Source organism: Narcine bancroftii, chromosome 12 (assembly GCF_036971445.1).
Source record: "Narcine bancroftii isolate sNarBan1 chromosome 12, sNarBan1.hap1, whole genome shotgun sequence".
NCBI lineage: Eukaryota > Metazoa > Chordata > Chondrichthyes > Torpediniformes > Narcinidae > Narcine > Narcine bancroftii.
In genome coordinates, this window is record NC_091480.1 from 100967484 (window position 1) to 100986571 (window position 19088).

At 47.8% G+C, this 19088-nt stretch overlaps 1 long non-coding RNA gene across 1 annotated transcript in view; it reads left to right on the forward strand.

Annotated features, from left to right (window-relative positions):
- The window catches only part of LOC138746455 (uncharacterized), a 35074-nt gene extending 20149 nt beyond the window's left edge, over window positions 1-14925 (forward strand). Inside the window, exon 3 of the long non-coding RNA XR_011346965.1 lies at window positions 14849-14925. This is a non-coding gene — a long non-coding RNA (uncharacterized lncRNA). The remainder of the gene's footprint in view (window positions 1-14848) is intronic.
- The last annotated feature ends 4163 nt before the right edge of the window (window positions 14926-19088 follow it).

The following is a 19088-nucleotide window of genomic DNA, read 5'->3' on the forward strand; positions in this document are numbered from 1 at the left end:
AGGGGGGGGGGAGAAAAAGTCACTGTATATGTGTGAAAAAGAAATAGTGTATATCATGGCTAATGTGATTTATGGTGTGAAAAAAAAAAAAAAGAGGGGGGCGGGAGCGTGGAATGAGCTTTGGGCCAAGGTGGTGGAGGTGGGATGGACTGGAATCTTGGGGGGGAATGTGGGGCAGGTCCTGGTGTGGAAATGTGCAGCCTGAAGGGGAGATGGACTGGAGGCCCGAGGCAGCTCTCGGACCCTTCCCCAGTGGGACTGGGGTAGCGAAGAGATCCCGTGGAGGGGTGGCTCAAGCTCTCGCGAGAGCGACCCCTGGGGGCCGCCATGTTGTTGATCTTTCCCGCCTTTGGAGCAGTTGGTCGCGAGCAGGAGAGGTTCGTGTCGTTGCTTCACGGGCGGGAATTGGGGCATTTTGGGAGCGAGACCAGGGAGGAGGGAGTTTCCACGGGTCGCCCTTTGGGTCCTGGGCGGCCGGAGCTCGGAGGGGAACGGGCGGGGAGATGGTTGTGAGGTGGGGCCGGGGAACCGTGAGGGAGTTTGGGTCGGGGTGACATTAGGGTGTGTGGTAGTCGGGGACCCGCGAGGCTGAGGGCGTTCGGGGCCTGCGAGCTTGAGGGGGCTCGGGGGCCGCGAGGCTGAGGGGCGGTCGGGGGCCGCGAGGCTGAGGGGGGGGTCGGGATCCGAGAAGCTGAGGGGGGTCGGGGCCCGCGAGGCTGAGGGGCGGTCGGGAGCCGCGAGGCTGAGGGGGGGGTCGGGGCCCGAGAGGCTGAGGGCGGTCGGGGCCTGCGAGGCTGAGGGGGGGGTCGGGGGCCTCGAGGCTGACGGGGGGTCGGGGGCCGCCAGGCTGAGGGGGGTCGGGGCCCGCGAGGCTGAGGGGGGACGTGGACCCAGAAGGCTTAGGGGGGACGGGGACCCGGAAGGCTGAGGGGGGACGGGGACCCAGAAGGCTGAGGGGGGACGGGGACCCAGAAGGCTGAGGGGGGACCGGGACCCAGAAGGCTGAGGGGGGACGGGGATCCAGAAGGCTGAGGGGGGACGGGGACCCAGCAGGCTGAGGGGGGACGGGGACCCGGACGGCGGAGGGGGGACGCGGACCCAGAAAGCTGAGGGTGGACGGGGACCCAGAAGGGTAAGGGGGGACGGGGACCCAGAAGGCTGAGGGGGGACCGGGACCCAGAATGCTGAGTGGGGACGGGGACCCAGAAGGCTGAGGGGGGACGTGGACCCAGAAGGCTGAGGGGGGACGGGGACCCAGAAGGCTGAGGATGGACGGGGACACAGAAGGCTGAGGGGTGACGGGGACCGGGACCCAGAAGGCTGAGGGGGGACGGGGACCGGGACCCTGAAGGCTGAGGGGGATGGGGACTGGGACTCAGAAGGCTGAGGGGGGACGGGGACGGGGACTCAGAAGGCTGAGGGGGGCGGGGACTCAGAAGGCTGAGGGGGGCGTGTCACAGAAGGCTGAGGGGGGCGGGGACCCAGAAGGCTGAGGGGGACGGGGTCCCAGAAGGCTGAGGGGGGACGGGGATGGGGACGGGGACCCATAAGGCTGAGGGGGGACGGGGATGGGGACCCAGAAGGCTAAGGGGGGACGGGGACGGGGACCCAGAATGCTGTGGGGCGACGGGGACCCAGAAGGCTGAGTGGGGACGGGGACAGGGACCCACAAGGCTGCGATGCCTGGAGCGCATGGCCGGGCAGGATAGTGGCATCTGGAATAATAGGGACCTTCAACATTTAGACAGGCACATTGATGCAAGAAAAATAGTGGGTTACGGGTGTGAGGGGGGAAAGGTTCAGTTTGTAGTAGGTTTGAGCTATTGTCTTGTGACACCAATATCCCTGAGCAAAAACCTCTGCAAAAGTATGGACACCGCCCTGGACATCTCAGTTAAAACCCTCCACCATTGAGAACATTTGCAGGGAACGCTGCTGTCAGAGAGCAGCAGCAATCAAGGATCCACATCACCCGCTCTGTTCTCACTGCTCCCATCAGGAAAGAGGTATAGCCAGGTTCAGGAACAGCTGCCACCCCATCACCACGAGACTCAACACACATTCAGGGACTCATTTAAAGACTCTCCCTTTTGCACTTTGAATTTTTTCTCTCTCTATTGCAGTTTGTTTTCATTTCCACATTTTCAGAGATTACAAGTAGATGAGTCCAGTTGGGGAAACTTGGTTTTGGTCTATATAATGGTTACTTTTAACTCCTTTTATTGTTCATTTATATTAGTGTCTGGGCCCCTATGTGGTCCGGGTACAGCTGAACGACCTTTACCAAAGGGTCACGTTTATGTGATTTTTTTTTTCCGTAGGTAACAGCAGTTCATTTCCACAGCCCAGAGTGCTATCGGACATCCAGTTGATCGTGATACATCTCTTCGCGAAGGCCAGTGCTATTTTTATAAATGAGATTAGATATTTAGTCAAGTTGTCGCTTGTTTCAATGAAGAGATTGCTCCAGATCGTGGTTAATTTTTCTGCGCTTTCTTGCCAAAATGGCCTCACTTTCACGCACGACCACGTAGAAAAGTTTAATGAAGCTCATCATCCCATTGGCCTTCATAACTATCCTATCAACCTGAGCGGCAACCTTGAGGGATGTTTGGATTTGAACCCCAAAGTCCCTCTGTTTATCCTCACTCATGTAACCGACTGGTAACCTTGTACCCAGCCTTCTGGTTTGTCCTTCCAAAATGCATCACCTCACACTTACCTGGATTGAAATCCTTATCCTTCGACAACCTTCAGCTTCATCCACAACTCCTCCAACCTTCACATCATCTGCAGACTTACTGACCCATCTTCTGCCTCTTCATCCAGGTCATTTATAAAAATCATCAAGAGCAGGGGTCCCAGAACAGATCCTTGTGGCACTCCACTCCTCTCTGCTTTCTTCCAACAAGACAATTTTTTATCCACAACCAAAGTTACCCTGATCCTTTGCCAAATTGCTTTCTGATGAGTCTCGTCAAATTCTTGCTAAAATCCATGTAGACCACATCTACCACACGACCCTCATTCATTTCCTTTGTTACCCCACTCAAATAAAACTCATTTAGACTCATGAGGCATGACCTTCCCATCACAAAGCCATGCTGACTGTCCTTGAGAAGTCTGTACTTCTGCAAATGCTCATAGATCCTATACTGGTCTATAATTCCCAAGATTCTCCCCATTACCTTTTCTAAACAAGGCGACTGCATTTGATGGTTTGCGCTGGATTTTGGGGGCAGGGGGCTGGGTGTTTGTGGGCAAGGGCTGGGTTTGGGGGCTGTAGGGGACTCAGGGAATTCTCTTTTCCTCTTGACTGCAAGGAACACTATGTCTAACTTCCTGCTGATGTGACTCTGTCTGCTTTATGACTGAATGAAGTGAATTTTGTGTAATATTGCACTTTATACCATGACAATCAATTGAATTTTGATCTTGGCATGTTTGGAAGAATGTTTTTAGTGACAGTGACCCAGGTTCAAATCTGTCACCATGTAAGGGGTTTGAGTGTTTTTTTTTCTCACCCTTGTTGAAGTCGATTTCCTGTCAAGGTACAAAAAGGTACAGTAACAAACCACAAACTCTAAAACACAGTCTTTATTGAGTCATGCCAGCAGGAATGAGGGGTACCAGTGGTGGGTGAACAGACTCACCTCACTATCAATGTTTGAACGGCAGTTAAAGAACACAGTCACATGGTAGAGCTTTTAAGACATTTTCCTGCCAACAAATTGGATAACATTTCTTGGAAGGTATTAGTACAGCTTCTGCTTTATATTTTGCACATCCTCTTCCTCAAGACATAGAAAGGATTTTTTGTTGGCAATTTAATCTCATGTGCCCATTATAATTAAGAACATCCTTCTGGTCTACAAAATTTCAACATAAATCTGGAAGGGTTGCTCACAGTACACATTGGTAATCATTCTCTGCCTGTCTGATTTCTGGTTTCCAATTTACACATGTAAATGTCTAATTTCAGTCATTTTTAATTCTTGAAGTTGACAATGGTGGCTAACAGTTCAAAGCAGAAACTGCCATTCTGGGACTGAGTGGTGCTGAAGGCTTCTTGCAGCCTTTGGATCAGGCCTGATGAGCCTCCTTCAGGTGGCCAGAATACCCCCGATGTAAAGTCATATATTCTACCCGAATGCGGCTGTAAGGAGGCCATGTGAAAGAGCCTGATGCGGCTCGGAGGAGTACTTACCAATCTTCCTTCGGGAGGTATGATCTCCGTGTCTGAGCAATTCCCCCGAGGACCCTGAATGCAGCCGCCTGTTGATAATCAGCCAGGGACCCAAATCCCCGCGCCTGACAGCCCCCCTCCTCATGCCCGACAACCCACCCTTCCCGCATCCGACAGCCCCATTCACCTCACCCGAGAGCCCCCATCACCGCGCCCGACACCACCCATCACTGCTGCCTGACAGCCTCCCCTGCCCCAACATCCTGTGCCAGCCGCACCTGCCCTGATGTCCTGCGCTGACAGGAACTGGAGTGCGCTCTGAGGCGCCTCTCCTGCAGCTGTCCCTTTCAGGCTGCCATCTGAAAGAACATTCCATAGGGCTGTTTCTGCTTCTGCAGACTGATTCTTGACGTAGAATGCAGCTGAAACTGGCTCCAGCTGTAGTCAATTCGCACTATTGTTTTAGAGATGAGGCAGGCATTAGGATATGAGACTCAGTCGAGGAGTTGGGAATTGATTCCTGTCTGAAATGTCCTTGGTCACTCTCTCTCCTAGCTTCCTGGCAAAATCTGTGTGATAATGTCTTCATCAGAATTATCAGAACAAGATCCAGCTAATATTCTGCACCCTTCATCAAATTGGAAAGTGAATGGGGGGATTTGTGTGGTCAGGGCTTAATATGACACAGAATGATGCAGGTCTGTGTGGATTCAGTTGAAATGAGAGGGCAGATAACCTTTAACTGATCCACCAACAAACCCACGTCTTACCCCCAACCTTCAATACCTGACACTCCCCCAATACTAATCCCCCAAATGGCACAAGGTTGAACTGAGTTCTTTCAGGGTGAGAGGCAGAAGAGTGGCCTTTGTTCTGTACAAGGGCCAACAGATGCCAAGGACCGATCACCTCAAGGAGTGAACGAGGATTTAGAATAGGTTTTCCCCAACACAGAATAAAGTAGGAGCAGGAGGCTGTTTCTCCCCGTGAGCCCATTCTGCCTTTAGGTGAAGGACCACCAGAATGAGGAATAAAGAATGAAGCTGGAGGAACTCAGCAGGTTAGGCATTGTCCATGGAGAGAGATGGTCAGTTAATGATTCAGGTCCGTACACAGACTGAAGCGAGAAGGGGCGCTGGCACAAAATTGGGAGGGCCCAGTGCCTCGGAAGCCACAGAGGATCACAAGACCACCCGACAGGCTGAACTTGTGATGGACACTATGAACTATGTGTGTCATAAAGTACAGTATGTGCTCTGTGTCGCCACATCACCTCGTTGGGTTTTATCTCAAAGAAGTGGTGAAAGGCTTTGATATAAATGTATGGACTGGCCAGTCCATTACCTGACCTTCTCCAACCTCTCCCTTAGCTCCACCCTGGATTTCCCAGACTTGCCCCCTCTTGTTTCTGTTCATGGAACCTGGCCCAGTCGTGTATCAGTAATGCTCAGATTTTTGGTCATTGAAGGTGTTTAATCACTCCATCCTATTTGACGTGATTATTGTGTGCACCACAATGCTGATCCCAAAGGCTTTGGGCAATGTGTACACCTGGTGTAACTGTGCCCAAACTGTCTGGGCTGCACACGTAGATGAGGAATCGAACTCCCACTTTGAGTTGACTCAGAGAATTAATGAAGGACACAGAGTTTCACCAAACCACACTCCAACTCTCTTTCGTTCTTATATGCAAGATTCTTTGCACAATTCAGAGAGAGAGTTATTGATCGTATTTACACCAGCTTGACTTCAAGTCGCAAGATAGTCTCACGAGCCATTTACTTGAATGATGGCTCGCCTGGCAGCACCCACTCCTGGCGACTGTGGGTCACTCTGATTAGGGCGTCCGAGCAATGCCAGCATAAATGTTGCCAATATTTAGGAGAAGTGTTGCCCAATTAAGGAATGGTTGTGGTGTTTTGGAGAATGTGTGTACAATGGTTGTTTTGGGAGAAGTGGAGGTTCTAATAAACAAAAACTGAAGGTTGTGTTTTGAAGGAAAGTATGGAGTGTTTTGCTAAAAAGGGACAAAAGTTGTATTTTTCAAACTATGTCCTGTTTTTGGGTCAAAACCGACATCTTTGCTGTGCAAAAATGTGTGCAATTTTCATTTCAAAAGCCAAAAAAAAAAACATCTGTGCTTTGTAAAATATGAGACAATAAGATACAGGAGCAGAAGTAGGCCATTTGGCCCATTGTGTCCATTCCATCATGAACTGATCCATTCTCCCACTCACCTTTAATACCTTGTCTATTCAGATATGTCACGGAGTTGTGTTAACCTTTAATATTAATTTAATATTTCTCGTATATAAAAATGTCTTAGTAAATTAAATTACTGAGGTAAAATATTGTACCTGTATTCTTGATGAGTTAGCTTGGATGTTTCCAGGTGTACAGAAGCCATACCACTTGGGAACATTAAAGCAAAAACTGTGTCTGGGGCTCGAGAAAAATTTTTTCAATTGGTTTGGTTTGCCTCAAGAAATGAAATCAGATCAGGGAAAGAATTTTATGTCAGATGTATTTCAACCGTTAGTTTATAAACAAGGAGCTCAACAAATTGCATTGTCAGGATTTAAATATGGCGGTTCGGAAATTATGTAAAGATAAAATGCCCAGGGTTTCTTTGGAAAAATTGACTTGGAAATATGAGTTGGTGGGGGGGGGGGGGGAGGTGTGGTTTGTGTTTTCCTCATTTTAAGAATTTTGAAAAGCAGCTCAATTGAGATTTATAAATATATTGTATAATTTAGATGATATTCCAGCTTGGAATAGGGAATACGGATCCCCAAGATTTTATTTACAAATGGAATCCTAAGCTTTATTTGGAAGTGGGGAATCATTTATTTTGAAACATTTGATTGAGTTGATAATGAAATTGGCATGAAAGGTTTAATATTGAAATAGGCATTTTCCTTTTTCAATAGACAACCAATTCTGGATGATTTGGAGATGGAAAGGTATTAAGAAAATTAGTTTTGAGGATGTGAGATTGAAATCTTTGAAAGAATTATCTTGTTATTACCAAGTTAAAGCTTTTTTATCTCTAAAAATAGGTCTTACTTTGATGTTACCTAATCAAAGTGAATTAGAATTACTGATTTGTTATCCTACTGGAAATAAATTTATTTCAGTAATGTATAACTTGCTTCAATCTAAGGCCCCAAAAACTGGAGTGAATAAATCTAGATGAAGATGGGAAATAGATTTAAATTCTCAAATAAGCGAAAAGGATTGGATGGATTTGTGTAAATAATATAACTAAGATATAGGTTGGTTCAATATAATTTTTTACATCAGTTCTATTTGACTCCACAAAAATCAAATAGATTAAATCCTGCCGTATCGGATTAATGTTTTCGATGTGGACCTGAGATTGGAACATTTTTGCATTCAACTTGGCAATGTCCTAAAGTTAGACAATTTTGGATTGGGGTACGTAATTTTCACAGGCCTTCATGTTATTTTTACCGAGTAATATTAAGCTCACACCAAGACACAAGAGCAACTTGTCCGTGAACTACTCTTTGCAGATGATGCCGCTTTAGTTGCCCATTCAGAGCCAGCTCTTCAGCGCTTGACGTCCTGTTTTGCGGAAACTGCCAAAATGTTTGGCCTGGAAGTCAGCCTGAAGAAAACTGAGGTCCTCCATCAGCCAGCTCCCCACCATGACTACCAGCCCCCCACATCTCCATCGGGCACACAAAACTCAAAATGGTCAACCAGTTTACCTATCTCAGCTGCACCATTTCATCGGATGCAAGGATCGACAACGAGATAGACAACAGACTCGCCAAGGCAAATAGCGCCTTTGGAAGACTACACAAAAGAGTTTGGAAAATCAACGAACTGAAAAACCTCACAAAGATGAGCGTATACAGAGCCGTTGTCATACCCACACTCCTGTTTGGCTCCGAATCATGGGTCCTCTACCGGCATCATGCTTCCACCAGCGTTGTCTCTGCTCCATCCTCAACATTCATTGGAGCGACTTCATCTCCAACATCGAAGTACTCGAGATGGCAGAGGCCGACGCTGCTGAAGATCCAACTGTGCTGAGTAGGTCACGTCTCCAGAATGGAGGACCATCGCCTTCCCAAGATGGTGTTATATGGCGAGCTCTCCACTGGCCACCGAGACAGAGGTGCACCAAAGAAGAGGTACAAGGACTGCCTAAAGAAATCTCTTGGTGCCTTCCACATTGACCACCGCCAGTGGGCCGATATCGCCTCAAACCGTGCATCTTGGCGCCTCTCAGTTTGGCCGGCAGCAACCTCCTTTGAAGAAGACCGCAGAGCCCACCTCACTGATAAAAGACAAAGGAGGAAAAACCCAACACCCAACCCCAACCCACCAATTTTCCCTTGCGACCGCTACAACTGTGTCTGCCTGTCCTGCATCGGACTTGTCAGCTACAAACGAGCCTGCAGCTGACGTGGACATTACCCCTCCATAAATCTTCATCCGCGAAGCCAAGCCAAAGAAAGATTAAGGTTATGAGGCCAAAATTAAATTGAAATATTTATCACATTGAATTTGTGTTAATTGCTTCAGCAGTTGCTTGGAAATGTATAGCTGTAGCGGCACACATCGAGACGCAGTCGAATCGGCTCTGCACTGTTACGGCCGCAGCAGCAGTGTAGCCGTGTCAAGATGGTACTGCTGGGCGCATCTTCTCCCCAGCTCAAACGGGCCATGCAGATGCACTTGGCTGCGTCGTTACATCACCGCCCCTGTGTGGGCGGCACTTACGGGCCACCTGATAAGGTGCAGCATGGGAATTTTCCAATATAAACTGTTGGAAGTGCAAGCGACTAACAGAGTCATCTCCTTATTTCATTTCTCCTTGTAGCTACCGCTACAATTGGTGACCCCGACGAGTCCAGACGATTCTGGACTCCACACCATGGATGCTGCAGCAGTCAACACAGTGGCTATGAAATTGCCAACCTCTGGACGCTTCGCCCACGCACTTGGTTCAGGCAAGCGGAAGCACGATTTCACCTCCGGCAGATCACGTCTGACTCGACAACGTTCTACCATGTCGTCAGTTCCCTGGACCAAGAGACCGCGGCCAGGGTGGACGACCTGATACACGATCCCCGGAGGAAGGAAATACCCAGCCCTCAACAAACTCCTCTTGAGGGCTTTCGGCCTGTTCAGACGACAGTGCGCTGCCAGGCTGATGCACCTGCACAGCTTAGGAGACAGAACACCATGTGCCCTGATGGATGAGATGGTCGCACGAGCAGAGGGCCACAAGGCATGCCTCATGTCTGAGTAGGCTTTCTTGGAACAGATGCCAGATGACATACAACTGCCGTTGACGGACGAAGATTTCTCAGTCCCACGTAAGGTCACGGCCAGAGCTGATGCGCTGTGGCACATGAAACAGGAAAATGAGTCCGCCATGAACCGATTGACTCATCCTCATGTGGGGCAGCAGAACTGATCCCACCCGAACCGAGCACAACCGCCCCCCACCAAATTAGCAGAGGCACTGAACGTTAGCTGGTGTCTTTATCAACAACACCGATGGGCTCGAGCGTGAAGATACAGCCAGCCCTGCTCATTTTCAGAAAATGCCCAGGCCAGCCGCCGCTCATGGACAAGGTGGCTGACCTCACCAATAGCCTCTTGAACATTACTGACAAGGCTAGTGGCCGGCACGAGTGCTGAACTCAGTGTCATCCCACCAATCGCCCTGAAGAGACGAACATACCCACAAGGTCCCACCCTCTGGGCGACAAAAAAGACTGCCATCAAGACCTTTGTCACGTACAATGTCCAAAAACAACTCGGCAGAGAAAATTTCTAGTGGAATTTCATTCGAGCCACTGTGGGACATCACTTCTCGGCGCAGACTTTCTACGAGCACACAGCCTGCCTTTGGACGTGAAGGCCGAACGCTTGGTCCATTCCCAGACATCCCAATAGATATTTCTCCAGGAATGCTTTATGTTCTTGGCATTCTCCAGTTTATTTCTTTTTTTAGGAGTGGGGGGGGATGTTGGGAGGGTGGGTTGAGGGGGATGGGAGGATAATACCACATGTTTAATTTTTAAAAATAATTTACAGTTGAATGTAATACAATTATTATTTTGGTGAAAAATTGAGAAATAAAGTATTAAAAAAAACAAATTGCATTGTCTGCAAATCACCCAGAATGTGTGGTGTGTGGCGGCTCACCACCAGGCAGGCGAACCAGCCCCGCTTGTAAGCCACGCGGTGGGACAGCCGGCCAAAATGGCGCCATTGGGTGTGTTCCCTTCCTCCCAGCACGGGGCTCAGAAGCCCCGAGCTGGGGGACCACGTGATGCCCAGGTGACGTCAGCGCCCTCCAGCATGGTTTTCAGACAGGTCCTGGATGGGAGTATAAGTACAGCTTAGCAGCCTGCAATAAACTAGTCTGCTCACTGAGCTCAAACTGTCTGGTTGTGTGTGTTCTTTCAGGAGCACTGTAGCTGATGCAACAATTGGTGACCCTGATTGGATCAAACGTCTTTGAACCCATCATGAGTGAGCCTGGGGTGATCAGCGCCTTAGCCGCGAAACTCCATGAATTCTGGGTTCAGGAGCTGGAGACCTGCGTCAGCCACGCGGAGGCTCAGTTTCACCTCTGCCAGACCTCGTCCGACACAACCAAATTCTATCATGTGGTCGCTGCCCTGGACCTGGCCATCGGCAGACACGTGCTGCACCTTGCTCAGCACCCACCCGCCGAAGACAAATACGAGACCGTCAAGCAAGTGCTTACTGGATCCCTCGGACTATCCAGTCACCAGCATGCCGCTCAGATGCTACACCTCGGCGCCATGAGGGACAGGTCCCCAATGGAGCTGATGGACGAGATGCTCACGCTCATGGGTGAGCACACCAACTCCCCACTCTTCGAGTGCATTTTCCTCGACCATATGCCCGGGGACGTCCAGCTGCTGCTGGTCCAGGAGAGCTTCACTGACCTGAGGAAGGTCCCCAAGAAGGCCCAGGAGCTATGGCACGCACTATTCCCAGAGGGCTCAGTGGTCCAGTAGGTCTCGAGGCACAGACATGACCACGCCAAGCCTGCCCCGAGCGCTGCAGTAGAGCATTTGGCTCCTGCAGGGGTGCCCAAGAGCATAACCAAGGCCACAGCATCCACTCCATGCCTCTGCTTCTACCACCAGCGCTGGGGAGCCAAGGCTCGGAAGTGTCATCAGTCTGGCTCATTCCAGGGAAATGACCAGGCCGGCCAGGGTTAATGGCTGCGGGGGCTGGCCAAGAACACAGCCTCCTCTATCTGCGGGACTCAGTCTGCAGCTGGCAGTTCCTCGTTGATCTGGAGCCCAGATCAATGTCATCCTGGCCACGGCCGTCGAGTCCAGGAACTGACCTTGTGGTCCTCCCCTCCGTGCAGCCAATGCAACAGCAATCCAGATGTATGGAGACAAGACAGTCCACTTCCAGATCAGCCAATGAAATTTCACATGGAGGTTCACCGTCTTGACCTTTCCAACTGCCATCCTGGGTGCAGACTTCCTCCTCGCACATGGGCTTCTGGTAGACATTTGAGGTAGGCGCCTGGTGGATGCCGTACCTTCCAGGCCGTTCGCCTCGACGCCTCCCGCTCGGAGCAACCACAGATGGCCACGATTAGCACACCCAGAGACTCGTTCCAGTGAATGCCGGAAGAGTTCACGACACTCATCAAGCCATAGTTCTCCGCTGCCTCACCGCACCACGGGCTGTTCCACCACATCCCCACTCAGGGCCCACTGGTTCACGCCAAGGCTCGCCGGCTCCTGCCTGACAATCTCAAGGAGGCGAAGGAGGAATTTTGGCACCTGTTGGAACTCGGGATCATTCGGCGGTCTGAAAACCCATGGGCCTCGCCGCTCCACCTGGTCTTGAAAGCCTCCGGTGGCTGGCGTCCCTGCGGAGACGATCGACTGCTCAATGAGGTAACAGTTCCTGACCGTTATCCCATCCCTCACATCCAAGACTTTGCGGCCAACCTGCATGGTGCGAGTGTTTTCTCCGTGGTTGACCTGGTGCGTGGATATCACCAGATCCCGGTGCACCCTGAGGACATACCAAAGACAGCAATCATCTCCCCCTTTGGCTTGTTCGAATTCCTGTGCATGCCATTCGGGCTCAAGAATCCCGCTCAGACCTTCAAGCGCCTCATGGACTCTGTGGGCAGGGACTTGGATTTTGGCTTTATTTATTAGGACGACATTCTCGTCGCCAGCAAGGACCAGGCGCAACACAAGGCCCACCTTTGTGCCCTTTTCTCCCGGCTGGCCGATTTCAACCTTGCCATCAACCTGGCCAAGTGCTAGTTTGGGAAAGAGTCCATGCAGTTCCTGGGCCATACCATCACGGCCGAAGGAGCCACGCCCACCGCTGCAAAGGTCTCCGCTCTCAGGGAGTTACCATGTCCGGACAGCCTCAAGGGGCTGCAGGAGTTTGCGGGTATGGACTACTTTTACAACCGCTTCATCCCGGGATTTGATGGATGCAGCCGGTGCTGTATTAAAAATAAATATGTCTGATGATGTTAAAAATCCACTGGCTTATGATTCTCAGACATTGAATAAACACTCAAAAGAATTATTCTGCTGCTGGAAAATCATTTTTGTCCCTTGTATTAGCTCTGCAACATGTAGAAGAATGTGTTTGCGCTGCTATGGGATGAAGTATTGATCATAATTTTTGAGTAAGATTAAAAATAAGAATAGATGATGATTCAACTGGAGTTTAATTTTGCAAGAATAGGACTGAAGTATAAGACACTATAATGATATTAAGGGCCAGTGTCATTGAGGATTGCTTATTTAGATGTTGGATTTAGAGGTTTCTGCTATATTTGTTTTTATTCTATTTGGCTGTGAAATCTATTAAGAACAAATCGGAGATTGCAGTTTAAAATTTTGACCTTTCAGAAGTCTAAAAATGTATCCATGGGAAGGAGGTGTAATGGAATTGTGTTAACCTTTCAAATAAATCCTCAAAGGCTTAACTTTATCACACCACCAGACAGACAAAAAAAGGTATTAATTTGAATCCCACAATGAAAACATAAATCTGAATGACTAAAGTTAAATACAAATGATGTAAAAAAAATTATAATTCACCCAATTATATCGCACATTCATCAATTTAATCCACCATCTTCACACATAGTAAGTCGTCCGTTCTTCTTGGGTTAATTCCAAAGAAGAATCTCCCATTTAATCTAAAGTTGGTTTAGCCATTTTCTGTTGTCACAAACATTTCTGAAATAGATCCCTTTTTTTGCCCCATTTACAATTTTCAATTTTAGTTAACTTGGGTATCTTCAATTCCCACCCAAATCCACCTGTGACAGCACTTGCATGGAATGACACCCGTTTACCATGTCCCTCTGTTCAACCTCACTCCTCAGTGCCCGACCGTTCACCGTGTCTATCTTTTCTTGGTTTGCCCTTCAAAATGTGACACCTCACACTTGTCTGCATTAAATTCCATCTGCCCTTTCTCCAGCTGGTCCAGATCCTTCTGCAAGCTTTCCTGGCTGTCCACAACTCCACCTTTCTTGGTGTCACCTGCAAACTTGCTAATCCAATTCACCACATTATTGTTCCAGCACCTATCCCTGAGGCACAGCTCTCGTCACAGGCCTCCACAGAGGACATATGGATGGATGTTAAAATTCTCAAAGGTACATTAGTTAAAATGGTGTCAAATCACAAGGAACAGAAGTTGGCCATTCAGCCCACTGTGTCTGCTATCCCCTGATCTAAACAGTTCTCGCCTCTCATTCCAAGTTATGGCTTTTTCCCCTGATCCCTTGATACCCTGACTCATTAAACATCTATTAATTCCGCCACTCCCCCACCCCCACTTAAACTCCCTCAACAATCCAGCAACAAATTCCACGAACTTCTGGTGAAATAAATTTCTCATCTGATTTAAATAGGTATCTTCTAATTCGAAGACAATGTCTTTTTATCCAAGGGAAACATTATTCACATCTACTGTCCAATCTTTTCAGCATTGGAAAGGTTTCTGAGATCTCCTCTCCTTCTTCTATACTCCAATGAAGAGTGGAGATATATCATCCTGGTAAATCTCTGCTCTCTCTCCAACATCAGCACATCCTTTATCAGATAAACTTCGCAGTTCTCCAAATGAGGTCTCTCCCATGCCCCACCAACACCTCCCTACCCTTGAAACAAAGGCCAACATAGAATTTGCTTTCTTTTCCTGCCGATCCAACCTGGTGGTTATCCACTCACTATGTTTTCCTGAACGAGAACCCCCCCAAGTCCCTTGACACCTGAAATAATTACATGTAATTTATGTAACAAATTTGAAATTTTTGGAAAGATTGGGAATCCTATTTATAAACTGTAGGAATTAAGTTGTAATCGCCCAACCTGAACCTTCTGACTCCTAAAATCAAGAAAATTTGTTAGATTTTATTTGATAGTTTTTTAGTAATTTTTTTATAAATACTTTCCAGATGTTATCTTTCTTTTCTATTGGGTTGTTGGGCAGGGGAATTAAAAAAATACTATGTATTAATTTTTCATTATCTTTGAATGAGAAATTTACGTACGCATTTAATGCATGTGAAATTAAAATTTTCAAAGAGAAGCTTAACATAACATAATTCATTTTGCTTATTTTCAAGAGTTGTGGAGAGTGAGGAGGGTTTTCATGGACTACAAAAGGATTTGGACTGTTTGGAAAGATGGCAGATGGAGTTTAATGTAGTTAAGTGTGAGGTTCTTTATTTTGGGAAGAATAACCAAGACGTATGCAGTGAAGGGGAGGGCATTGAGGAACAAAGGGATCTTGGAGGAATGGTTCAATAGACAATAGACAATAGGAGCAGGAGTAGGCCTTTCGGCCTGTCGAGCCTTCAGTGACCGCCATTTTACAGATCATGGCTGATCACTACTATCAGTACCCCTTTCCAGCCTAATCCCCATAACCCTTAACTCCTTTGCCCACTAGAGTCTTAGCTAACTCTCTTTTGAACATAATCAGCGAATCTGCCTCTACCACCCTCTGTGGCAGAGCATTCCACAGATTCACACTTCTCTGAGTAAAAAAATGTTTTCTCATCTCTGTACTAAAGGGCCTACCCTGTATTCTTAAACTATGCCCTCTGGTCCTTGTCTCCCCCATCATTGGGAACAAGTAATCCGACTTCACCCTGTCCATCCCCCTGATGATTTTGTTTACCTCAATCATGTCCCCCCTCATCCTTCTAAACTCCATCGGATACAAGTCCAGTTTTTCTAGCCTTTCAGCATATGTCAACCCCGCCATCGCTGGAACTAACCTTGTAAATCTGCGCTGCACACCCTCTAGAGCTAGTATGTCCTTCCTCAAAATTGGAGACCGGAACTGGACACAATACTCCAGGTGGGGTCTCACCAGGGCCCTGCACAACTGCAGAAGGGCGTCTCTGTTCCTATACTCTAATCCCCTCTTTATGAAAGCCAACATGCCATTTGCCTTCTTCACAGCTTTCTGAACGTGCATGTTAGCCTTCAGTGACCGGTGAACAAGTACACCCAGATCCATTTGCTCCTCCCCACTCCCTAGCTTGTCTCCATTTAAATAATACTCAGCTTTCCTATTATTGCCCCCAAAATGGATAACCTCACATTTGCTCACATTGAACGTCATCTTCCATTAAACAGCCCACTCCCCGAACCTGTCCAAGTCCCTCTGCATTTTCCTGACATCCTCCTCACCCCACACTGCCACCCAGTTTAGTGTCATCTGCAAATCTGCTCATGTTATTAATAATCCCCTCATCCAAATCATTTACATAAATTACAAACAACTGAGGACCCAATACCGATCCCTGCAGCACCCCACTCGTCACATCCTGCCATCCTGAAAAGCACCCGCTTACTCCAACCCTTTGTTTTCTATTTCTTTACCAATTTCCTATCCATGTCAGCACCTTACCTCCAATTCCATGCTCCCTGATCTTGCCCACTAGTCTCCCGTGCGGTACCTTATCAAAGGCCTTCTGGAAGTCCAAATACACCACATCCACTGGCTCTCCCAAGTCCACCCTCTTTGTCACATCCTCGAAAAATTCTAGAAGGTTAGTCAAGCATCACTTACCCGTAAGGAATCCATGCTGACTAGCCCTTATACTATTATTTCTGCCTAAGTGTTCTGCTATTACTCCTTTTATGATAGATTCCAATATCTTCCCCACCACTGACGTCAGGCTGACCAGTCTATAATTTCCCGTTTTCTCCCTCCCTCCCTTCTTAAAAATCGGCACCACATCAGCCACTCTCCAATGCTCACGGACTTTGGAAAATGTCGACCAGTGCCTCCACAATTTCCATAGCAACTTCTTTAAGCACCCTGTGATGCAGCCCATCAAGCCCTGGGGATTTATCAGCCCTCAGTCCCAACAATTTACTCACAACCTCCTCCTTCTAGATCTGGATATGCATTAGATCCCCTACTTCCCCAGGAAAGTTCCCCAAGTCTCTTGATACCGCATGACCACTACCCCCTAACTGACCATAACCTATATCCTCCTTGGTGAAGACAGATGCAAAGTATTTGTTAAATTCCTCAGCCAACTCCTTGTTTCCTGTAATAATTCCACCCTTTTCCATTCTTAATGGGCCAATTTTAGACCGAACCAATTTCTTCCTCTTCACATATTTAAAAAAGCTTTTGCTATCCTCCATTATATTATTTGCTAATTTCCTCTCGTACTTCATTTTCCCCTCTCTTATGACTTTCTTAGTTACCCTCTGATGCTCTTTGAAGGTTTCCCAATCCTCTAACTTCCCAGTCCGCTTCGCTATCTTATACTTACACCCTTTGGATTTGATATTGCACTTGATTTCATTAGTTAGCCACGGCTGCCATTTGCATCTCCTAGAGCCTTTCCTCCACTTTGGAATAAATTTGTCTTGAATCCTGTGAAAAATGTCCAAAAATACCTGCCATTTTTCTCCAGTTGTCCTCCCAGCTAGTGTATCTTTCCATTTTATTTTGGCTAGCTCCTCCCTCATAGCTGCATAATCCCCTTTATTTAACTGCAGTACAGATGCTTCCGACTTCCTTTCTTTCTCCCTTTCTAATTGCAGCTCAAAAGTAACCATACCATGGTCACTATTCCCTAATGGCTCCCCTACATCGAGGTCACTTATTAACTCTGCGTCGCTGCACAGCACCAAGTCCAGAATCGACTTCCCCCTGGAAGGTTCCTCAACTAGCTGCTCCAAGAAAGTATCTCGTAGACATTCAATAAACTCACTCTCTTGTGTTCCTGCCCCCGTCTGATTATCCCAGTTCACCTTCATGTTGAAGTCCCCCCATAACTACCGTGTACTACTTTGACATGCCACTCTTAATTCCTGATTTATACTTCTACCGATATCTGAGCTACTTTTTGGAGGCCTGTAAATGACCCCCATTATGGTCCTCATGCCTTTACAATTTCTTAATTCTATCCAAACAGACTCTGCCCACCTGTTTCAATGTCTTTCCTTTCAAACGCCTGAATTTCATTACTTACCAACAGAGCTAACTCACCCCCTCTTCCCAACTTTCTGTCTTTTCTATAGGACGTGTACCCGGGAACATTGATTTCCCAATCCTGCCCTTCCCGCAGCCATGTCTCCGTAACTCCGAAAATGTCATAACCTCCCATTGCCATTTGCGCCTCAAGCTCATCCCTTTTATTCCTTACACTCCGTGCATTCATACACAATACCTTGATACCATATCTCCTTTCTCCCTCCACCTTTGTTCTCGATGCACTTGCCCCTACTCTCTTATCACTTTTAGTTCCCTTTTTCCTTACTGTTTCACCGTCTAACAGAACCACCGCTATATTCACTCTCCTATCTGCTTCCCTATCAGTCCTGTTCCCTTCCCCCTGCCAAATTAGTTTTATATTTGAAGGTGGATTCCCGTGGAGATAGAAGGCTTTGGGTACGCTGGCCTTTATAAATCATAGCATGGAATATAGGATCTGGGGAGGTGATGTTCAGAGTGTTGGTGAGGCCAAGTTTGGAGTATTGTATGCCGTTCTGGTCTCCAAATTATAGGAAGAATATCAATAAGGTAGAGAGAGTGCAAAGAAGTTTGACGAAAATGTTGCCTGGATTGTAGTATTATGAATACATAGAAAGATTGAGTAGACTGGAACTTCATTAATTGGAGCGTGGAGGGTTGAGCGGGGATTTGATAGAGGTATTTAAAATTATCAAGGGAATAGATAGAGTAGCTGTGAATAGGCTCTTTCCCCTAAGGGGAGCAGAGATTGGAACAAGGGGTCATAAGTTAAGGGGCAAAACTTGAGAAGTAATACAAGAGGATGCTTCTTCACTCAGAGTGGTGGCTGAGTGGAATGATCGACTGGAAGAAGTTGCGCCAGGGTCAATTCTGTCATTTAAGATGAGGTTATATGAGTACATGGATGCGAGGGGGTGGGAGGGTTATGGGCAAGGGAAGTAGGTAGGTGGAACTCGTGGAGTTTCACGTAAATCGGTGCTTTAGGTGCCATGAGCAAGTTGGCTCTTTCTTGCACTCGACTTGATTATGTGAAAACTTTCTGGGATAGAATCAAGGAACTTATTAAAATTTAAACTTTCACTTGATCCTAAGGTATTTTTATTGGGTTATATGAAGAAATTGAGTTTAGAATTAAAATTAGATGAGTCTCAAATTGCTCTTTGAGATTGGGACCCAGAAGGCTGAGGGGGGACGTGGACCCAGAAGGCTGAGGGCACCCGCGAGGCTGAAGGTGGGGGTGGGAACCCGCGTGGCTGAGGGGATCCGTGTGGTTGAGGGGATTGGGGAACAGCGAGTGTGAGGGGGACCCGTGAGGGTGAGGGAGTCCCGGACCCATGGATGGGAATGAGCAGGAAGGGGT